The 9,813-nt window shown below is 35.8% G+C and overlaps 1 long non-coding RNA gene across 1 annotated transcript; it reads left to right on the forward strand.

Annotated features, from left to right (window-relative positions):
• Window positions 1-778: 778 nt before the first annotated feature.
• On the forward strand, window positions 779-9,613 carry LOC135457954 (uncharacterized). Its single transcript, XR_010442807.1, has 3 exons — window positions 779-1,228; window positions 5,333-5,492; window positions 9,190-9,613. It is a non-coding gene; the product is annotated as an uncharacterized LOC135457954 (long non-coding RNA).
• Window positions 9,614-9,813: the final 200 nt, after the last annotated feature.

Genomic DNA, 9,813 nt, shown 5'->3' on the forward strand with positions numbered 1-9,813 from the left:
CAATAAGAGAACAGATATACCAATAACTTGGTGGGCAGAATGTGACAAATATAACAGAGAATAAAGGAAAAGACAAAAAAGACAGCAATGTGCCTTCAGGTAGATCAAGAACTAATACATTTTTCATTTAGTGAAAGAATTAGTTACTATTCCATTAAAATTCCTAAAGTATATGAACCTAAATCACACTCCCAAGAACTTTATGAACCCATGAAAGGTGTGCCAGGATTCCACAGAAAACACTCTGTAACAAATTATTTCTTTAGTCCTAGATTTGTCTGACAGATCTGCATCTACTGATACTTTACTCTCATCCAACAAAATCTTGCTACATTTCACCTTAAAACCTTTAGTTGTAGAGAAACCAGTAACAAAAAACATCTTAGGGCTATTCCTGAATTTTCCATCATTGAGAGAAACAAGTATACAGACATTTACCAAGCTTCTGTTTCAAAAGCAAGCAGCAGGTCACTAGTAAAACACAGTGTATTCAACTAGTCCTAAGCAATATTAAAAGGCCTCTTATAGTACCAAGTGGGCAAGTCGAGAGGAAATGGGAAAAAACCCTGACAATAAAAGGTGGTTTTGTTGCTTTATTTATTTTTTTTCATAGAATTCATTACCATTCAATGCAACTTAGATAAGCACTGCCAGCTGGATGCTAATTACATTCAGCTGAACCTAATTATTCAAAACTCCTTAATAAGCAAGGACACAATTGCTGTTAAGGACAGACAAGTGGATTGAGCTGAAAAGTGGATAAGAGATTTTAAATCTGTATAGGTGTTAACCTACAGGTGTGATGCTTTGTTGCTATTCTTTCGCCTTCTGTTTGTGCTGTTAAAACCATGTTATGCTTATTAATTTCACAAAGACATAATAGTCATAGGATTTCCTTTACAGACTCAGGTTTAGCTAGTAATTTAACTTGTGATGTGAAATAAAGATGTTAAAAGCAGCCTCCTACAGCAGATCTGGGCCTCCCTCCAGCTGAGGTGCTGGTGCACAGCCTGAGGATTAAGGGTTTCATCCCAGGTTCAGGGATGTGTCTGTCACTTTCCTGTGGGCAGGTTCAACCAGAAGTGAAGCTGAGCATGTATCCCAAAGATGTAGACACACATGGACACAGAGTGGGTAAGGTGGGAAGTGACCCCACTGGTGTCATCTGCTCTAACCTCCCTGCTCAGTGAGGGAATGAAGGAGTACATTTGAGCCAAGAAAAAAGAGGGTGAGTAGAAGGAAAGATTATTTTAATTTTTTTATTTGTTTCTCACTAGTGAAATCTATTTTAGCTGGCAATGAGCTAATTTTCCCACACTCAGTTTGCATTACCTGAGAAGATATTTGATAATTTAATTCTTTGTCCTTTCCTTTACCCATGAGCTTTCCCCATTGCATTTTCTGTCTCTATTTTATTGAGGAAAAGGAGTCAGGGAATGGGTGGGTGTAGATATGGCAGCCAGACAAAGTAACCCACCACAGTCATTAGGACACTCGGCCTGGAGCAGAGTATAAAGCCCTACACACCTGGCATGTCCTCTTAGCTGAGATTTGTGTAGGAGTCTCAATTAGGGCACTCCAGTCCTTTCAACTTGGATTACTCCATAATTCTATGGTAAACCAGATGCTTTTTGTTCCAAACAAGCATCTAGTCAGGAAACTTTTAAGAATAAAACCAAGAGTTACAGGAATGTTCTGAAATTATTCAGTCATCTAAAAAATTTGACTAGTGATAAAATTTTGTAAGAGAAACATTTACAGCTTTGACTTGAGTTAAAATCTGAGCTACAAGTTGTTGATATAATACTCTAAAAAGGTGTTGAAAATAGATTTGTAGTAGGACCCTGTGACTGGAGCGGCTCATCATGTCAGCCTACCAATTTGATGAATAGGATAGGTGTAATCTGGAAAGAACACAAAGACAATTACACATCCAAGTGTGATACAAGCCACAGAAAATCTGCACAACCTCTAACAAAAGTAAGTTCTTTAATGTCACTTGAAATCTGCCAGGATGTTTGTAGATAAAGACTGACAGAGTTTCTAAAGTCCTTTTGTGAAAGATAGTTGCTGTAACAAGGAGAAAGAAACTTTAAAAACATCTCAGCAAGTCCAGGATTTTGCTTGCCCAGTATGTGAGAAAAATGCTTCTTGATTACAGATCTGATGATCTTGGAAGATTTTGTGAGTTAACCCTCTACCCAAGCACATCCTCTTGAAGCCCCAAACTGCCCATCCAATCAGCATTTTACTACTGCACAAGAACATAATTTTGTTATCAAAATGCTTAGGCAGAGCCACAGACTGAAAATCAACCCTGAGCAGTCCTATCCCATTCCCATCCCATTAGCCACTCACGCGACCCCTAACACTAGAGCCATATCCCATATCACCGGCGGGTGGTCTCATGTTAGGTACAAGGGGATTCGCCCCCATCCACACTCAGGAATTGCTTATGATGCTGTATGGTAGGTTATTCATTAATCCGGAAGCAATCCTGGAATTATTGATAATGCTGTATGATAGGTTATTCATTAATCCAGAAGCAATCCTGGTGGATCCTTCTGTTTGAAGTTTGGTAAGCAGGGCAAATAATAAAGAGAGATAGGGATAAGGGAATTGTCGAGCTAAGCATGATCAGAGCTAATAATGTCAAACTGACCCTAAGAGCCGTGCCAATGTCAAACTGACCCTAAGAGCCGTGCCAAGCCATGGGAACCAAGCCAAGTACACCAGGAATTGACCATATTAGGATAGGAGTTCAAAAGTTTAAAGAGGAAGACTCATCAGAAGACCCTTGCCCGCGAGGAAGGCACCGGAAGGACCACCAAGAATAATCCTCAAAATAGATGTCTCTGCCCACGCTCCACCCACACCACGCCTCTTATGAATGTGATGTAACCCTGCACCCAAGACTGTATAAAAGCTTGCTTCTGTCATGAGATAGCTAGAAATCCCTTTTGTGATTTCTCCGACGCGTCGTAATAAAATACCTCCTGTCTATGCTGACTTGAGTCTCTTAGGCAGTTATTCTCGCCTTTTGGGGCAAAATTCGGCATCACTCTCACAATTTTTAGACATTCACATATGATTGTTTTCAGTGACCCTTCCCAACTAATGTGTGATAGCTCTGTGGTACGATGTTTTCAAGCCTTCCTCCCATCATCTGTGCAGTGTGCTCTGTACTGCTTCATCTCATAACATATTAATGTCCCTACATTCCTTGATGCCAAGCAGTATAAGGCTGCATTTTTAGAATCATGTAAGAAAAGCATTGCTTTTCAGGACTTTAGTTTCAGGATAGAGGTATATTTGAAGTAATATTACGAGCTCCAAGAAAGGTAATCTGATGGCTGATAGTATCCAGGCCCCATAATGCTTTTTCATGTCTGGAAACCAGAGCTCATTCAAAATTGGAATGCTGACTTTACAGTTCAGCAAAAAAGGATATGCAAATTCTGTAATAACAGTTGCAGTAGAGATCTGACACATTGTCCTAGCCTGTTAAAATCTTTTAGAATAGAAGGGGAGGCAAAATCAATGCAGGCTGCACAAAGAATAGAAGGTTTATCTTAAATTGTTCTGAAAACAAGAAAATAAAGTATTAGCAGCAGTAGTCTTCTATGAGGTATTTATTATTAAAAATGCATACAAGATAAAAAGGTAATTGTAGTATTAATTCAGTTATATGATTTTACAGGTTTAAATTATTTTACGAGGACTTTAATTAAAAGTAGAGTTAAGTCTGCACTGAGACTTGTTTGAGTTGCCAGCAATGCAAGGAGCTGGCTTCAGCAGCATCCAGATTTGTTTGGACCAAATAGCCTTTTTACAGAGCTAAAGAAAGTGAGGAGCAACTTGACTTGAGGAAACAGAGCCAGGCCTAGGAAAAGCCGCCTTAATTACATTTAAAATATTTTACTTCATTACCATAAGCTTTGGATATGTTCAGTAATGCTAACACTCAGCCACAGGCTGGTTACTTGAGGAAGGGCAGAGGAGCTGCTTTGCTGTTACCTTGAAGATCTGTCTTCATCATAGCAGACAAGAGCGATATGTGGTCCATCATATTCTCTCCTTGGATAGATTATGAACGTTCATTCTATTTTCTTCCTATGAAAAATTAAGAAATTAGGGTGCATAAATATAAGGTGATAAGGTGTGGAATATTTCTGTCAGATATATTCATCGGGAGTATCTAAACAGAACTGATCAAAGTAATATTTAGAACACAGAAAGGGAGGTAAAATAAATATAGTCTCCTTCACAAGAATTTTTACACTCATAATATTGCAGTCTTATAAAATAAACCAGATTTTTCTTACCCTCCCTTCCTTCTTAACATTGAAAAAAGGTAAAATTTCCTTTCTTCATTCATGAGTATCCTTGAGAATATGCAAAATAAAATGCATGGTACTCTCTGAGAGTCATTCTGTTATCAATCAGCTGTTTTCAGTGTTGCTCAGAATGGCAGGTAATAACTGTCCATATATCTGGAGTCAGTAAATAAAGGAATAAAATATGAAAGTGCGTATAAATATGTAAATTTTCTCAGAAGTTTAAAAAACATTTGGCACCAATGATTTTTCAGTATAATGTTTCTGTTATTGCCCCTGCAGTTTAAAAGTACTAGTATTCATCAAGGATGTGAAATGGTAATAATAGTTTGTTAAATCTGTAGAATTGCTTGTTGCTGAAGTTAGGCATTTGAAATTTTGCATACAGAAAACAAATGGTAGAATATTTAAAGCTTTCCAGAGTCACCAAAACTAAAAAAATATGTCTTAAAAATAAGTGGGAAATTTTATATTAAAAAGTAAAATCCAGAAGATTTTTGAACAGCGGTAAGTAGAGAGCATAATGCTGATTCTCTGTGTATCTCACCATGACATTTTTCTTTCAGTCACTGAAGGGAATCCTTCCAGCTCCCATAGTTTTGTCCTTGTATTTTTGGATTTACTGTGGAGGGATCATCTGCATGACTGACAAAAAGCAGTGGTTTTTGTCAGAGATGTCTAATTGTCAACTATTTTTCATATTAATAATTTTAACATAAATCTGTGCTAAAAGGTTGATGATTTATACTTTGGACTCCAGATAGGAAAAGAGAATCTCTCTTAGTTTACTGAAGTTTTGTGGTAGTTCACTGAGAGGTTCACACTAGAAAGTGAAATTCAATAAACAATCAGGTGCATGGCACTTCTTTCTCCCAAGCATACTTCCACTTTACCACACTAGGCTACTCTTTGTGCAATAGGCAAAGATGTTTTTATGAATATTCCCAATCTGTGTTTAGAAAATAAAGGATTTGGCATTCTTTTTCCACCTTCAGATCTAGAGAAAGTTTCCATGCAGGAAGGAAGGAAGGAAGACGTGCTGGTGAGCCGTTTCCTGTTCATCTTCCATTCTATTTTTAGAGAAGTCCTTAATGCTGACCATCTCAAAGGAAACAACTGAAAAGATAGGAAAACCAACAACATGGCAATAAGAAGGTAAAAGTTCTGTTATCCAGATCTGAATTTTACACTGCCTTTTCTTTACTACTTTCCTTTAAAAATACTTCAGTCACTCTACTCTCACAGCCAGAAACATGGTGGCTAAGTCAGCATCATAGCTGAGTGATTGCATAGAAACAAAGATTTTCATAATGGATTGGCAAGTTAACTAATTCTTAACTATTAGCATTCGAATACTAATTCTTCATCTCCACTAGATCTGTTAAAAAAAAAAAAGAGCTTTACAAAACCACTAGCTTGAAAATACATTATTTTAAACAGATTTTTAATCTGTTAAGCAGTGAAAATAAAGAGAAAAAGCAAAGGCAGGAGATATTCAGGCTAGTTTTTACAGTGCATGTTCTACGAAACACTGCATGGGGCGACTCTACAGAAAGCAGGTTCCCCATGGGATTTGCTAGATCAATTTTTTTGGAGCAGACAACCTCTGCCTTCCCAATTCAACTTTTCCAAGCTGCTCCAAATCTGATTCCTCCTTAAAGCTTCCCTTTTCATCATGTCTTTCCTTTATACATTGCTGGCTTCATGAGCGTGCAAATGGCAGTCCTTGCATGTATAGCACAGTGGGTTTCAGTGAAATATGAGCAACAGCGCCTGTATTCTCTGTAGTCTCATTGTGTCTCCTTTGCCAGTGGAAAAAAAGAAGAGTTAAACCAGAGGCTATTTTCATTTTGAACTATTTTGGTAGACAATATTTTTTCAAAAAGCATTTAGTATTCTGCAGTCATACTAACACCTCTGAAGAACACAGCAGTACTTCAAGTAACCTCCAGGCTAAATAAAGTTTAGTCAAGGTCACGGCCTTTAATGAGATCCCTGGATATCCTACAAAAGTTATTGAGTATATTGAAATATATACCTTACCTAAAATCATAAATACTTTAATGTAGAATCTATTTTCTTAAACTGCAAGGAAGGAAATAAAGATCACCTTAAAGTTTCTCTGGTGCAGCACTCAATTTTTTAGATTATATCATATTTTCTATGATATTAAAGATCAAAAAACAAAGACATGCATCTGGGTATACAGATAACCTTTTTTTTTTTTATGAAAAGGCAATGCCTGAGGTGAGAAAATAAATCTCTACAGTAAACTGTGAATTTTTAACCTTATTATTATTGATAAGTACTATTAATATTAGCACTTTCATAAATATTTGAAAAGAAGAAAACAGGCTATAAAGCAAAATACTTTTTAGTAAGACATTAAAATCTTTATAATGCATCATGAAATGTAGCAAATTTTCATGGCTTATACTTCATAAATTTTTTTTGAGTTCTCGAAATGTGGAAGTATTAATTACAATGAATGTTTGAAATTAAATGTCTGAAAATTGAAATTCCATCTTGACAGTTAAGTGTTTTCTGGAAATGCTATTTATGTTGCCAGTACTCCTGAAGTCTCAGGGAAACTCCTAATTTCATTTCTAGCTGTCAGATAGTAAGAAGACAATAAATTCACAATTCTAAGAATTGATTTTTGTAAATTAATGTTTCCTGTCTTAACAAAAATCAAAAGTTCTGAATATCAGCCAGTAAAAAATAGATGATCAAATGAAAGTTAGATTAATTAATATGTAGAACTTACTTATTAATAATGCCAAAAATAATAAGTGGTCACAGCTAAACTCTGAAGAAATGATATTGAATGAAAAGCTTCAGTGCTTGATGTCCCAGGCAGATTTTATTTTTTCTACTAGAAAAATTTTTTTTTCTCGTTTTGTTTTGGTTTCATTTTGTGGGATCCTTTGTGTCTGAATTTTCTTGCAGTGGCCAAGGGCTTGGAGTCTGGAGCTGTCTGGGCGTGTCTGGGTTGCTGCTCTAGACCATGCCTGTCACTGCTGGGCTTTGGTGGGGAGAAAAGGCAAACTCATTCTGGTTTGTCTTGGTGGCCACATGGAGCTGGGCTGGCATGGTGACCACCTTTTTGTGTGTAAATCACTCTCTCTTTTGTATCCTTTTGTCACTAATACTGTTCCTGTTGCTGCTTGTTTCTTCTCTCATTGCTGTTATCAAGGAAATTTTTCTTAACCAGAAACTCTGCTTTTTTCTTGCTCTCGCCAGAGGAGGAAGGAGGAGGGAAGTGGCTGAGTTAATTCCAGTTAATTCAATTTAATTTCCAGCTGAATTTAAACTACAACACTGATATTTGAATTTTTTTCTACTATTATTAGTAATCCAAATGTGGCTTGTTAAACATATACTATAAAATGTTAAATTCCACTTTATTGTCAGATGCCCGGAACAAAATATTTTAACTCACAACTTTAAAACATGCAGGGCTGCCAAAATTTCTGCTACCAGCATATACAGGACAAATTATCATCATTGTCACTTCTTCCTCCGGGGATGCTGAACATGTCCAAAAAATCAGATTTCTGAACATTATCATTTTCACTAAGATGTGTCATAAAAATCAGCAGTGGAGATGTATCACAGTGGTAACTTCCTTTATTTAATAAAGTTATAAAGTTGTATTTAAAATAATACCCATATTCCTAAATTTTGTAAATTACAGAATTAGAAATGGTCACCATCCTGTTACTTATTGTATGTGCTTTCCGGATAGTCTGCCAAATAATTTTGAGATTTTTAGTAGTTTTTCTGGCTGAGAAGGCAATGATAATTTCCTCTTCAGTGATAAAGGTAACTAAAATTGAGAAAAAGGCAAATAAATACTCTTATATGATCCAGGAAAATGGGAATACTGTTCATGTCTGCTTCTGCAGGCAATAGATATTGGGGATGTGAGGTTTAAAAGCCCCAGAGCAATGATAATATTTTATTTTTGTCTCTTCATTTCTTTGAACTTTTGTTGTATCATACAGGAAGAATAGTGGAAAATGTGCAAATGGGAGGTGTGTATTAATTAGAGTGATGTGGGTGGAGGATTTTTAGCTTGTATCCAAATTTTAAAAATTATGTTCAATTTAACATTGTTATTTAAATCTGGTTTTAAAAAAAGCAAATTAAAACCCCACAATCAAACAAAAAATCCTTTAGGATTTCTTATTTGATCAGAAAAACTAAAAACCAAAGTTCTCCCCTTTCCTGACTCCATTGAAAATAACTGCCCGGTCTTTTAATTTTAAATGTATTTGCTGTATAGCTAGCTTTAGGAACCTGACATATGTGGAACCTGTCAAAGAACATACAGAGAAGATTGTGAAAATCATTATTTGTGATTATTTGTGTACCATAGTGTTTCCTGATTTGTCTAAAAGACTTCCAAAAAGAAAATTAAAACAGGAGCCATGGGTACTGTATATCTTTTCTATTGCAATTTTCTCTGTGACCTACCTTTCTGAAAACTTATTGTCTGTTTCACTTATCAGTTTCCAAACTAGAGGAAGGTCAGATTGCAGATTTCTCTGACATTAAGAGAGTTAAATGACTTCATGAATATTTATTTGTTAAAGGACCCATTTTTTTAGGATTGCAGTGAAAAAATTGATTCTTAGATAAATTCTTTTCTGTATTTGCATTTTGAAAAATATTTGGAATTATAAATTATATAACCCATACTTTCTATATTGTTCTTATTTATTTACTTTTAGCAGCATTTATAATGCAGTATGATTTTTCAAGCTTCACAACTTGCTCCTACATTGTTACCTCCATAATAAAAGCCCCTACTTTATGTAAATATAAGGCTTTCTTTATTGTTTTCTAGCTTTCTTCCTTTACAAGAAAGTTGATGAAAATAATGCATAAATTTTCATGACACAACTAAGAGACCAAGTTTAAGAAGACTTGCAAAGTGAATGGATCTTCAACATCTTCTGCACTTCTTCCCAGCACAGCTCCTGCAAGAGCTCTCCGTTAGCTGCTCTCATTTTCCTCTATTCTTGCATATTGGTAACTTGTACTGATCAGTTTCTTAGTGGTATTGTCAGACTCAACAGGGTTAATAGAAAAATACACACACACAACACAAAACAACTCCATTGCCATCTCTCCTCTTCTCATATTTAGAAGGGAAGGGAACAGGAATGAAAATGCCATAATTAGTGCCTTGATGCGTTCACTTAATTTTTTGGCCATAATTTGGATCTTGCAGTCACTGAAGTGTGCCCTCAAATTAAAATATAAACAGGAAATTGAAATATATACTTGAAGGATATCTTCCTGATGGACATTTTTTTCTCATTTGTGAGAGCATTTGAAGGATAAGGAAAGTTAGAATGTTGTTGGTTTTGTACTAGAATTTCCTAAGGAATGGCCTAAGTAGGAAAGTGCTCTTTCCTACTTAGGAGGAGCTGTGTCCCTGTCTATTCAAAGAATTGGTTTCAGAAAT

The sequence above is a fragment of the Zonotrichia leucophrys genome, chromosome 1A (genome assembly GCF_028769735.1).
Source record: "Zonotrichia leucophrys gambelii isolate GWCS_2022_RI chromosome 1A, RI_Zleu_2.0, whole genome shotgun sequence".
In the NCBI taxonomy this organism is placed as follows: domain Eukaryota; kingdom Metazoa; phylum Chordata; class Aves; order Passeriformes; family Passerellidae; genus Zonotrichia; species Zonotrichia leucophrys.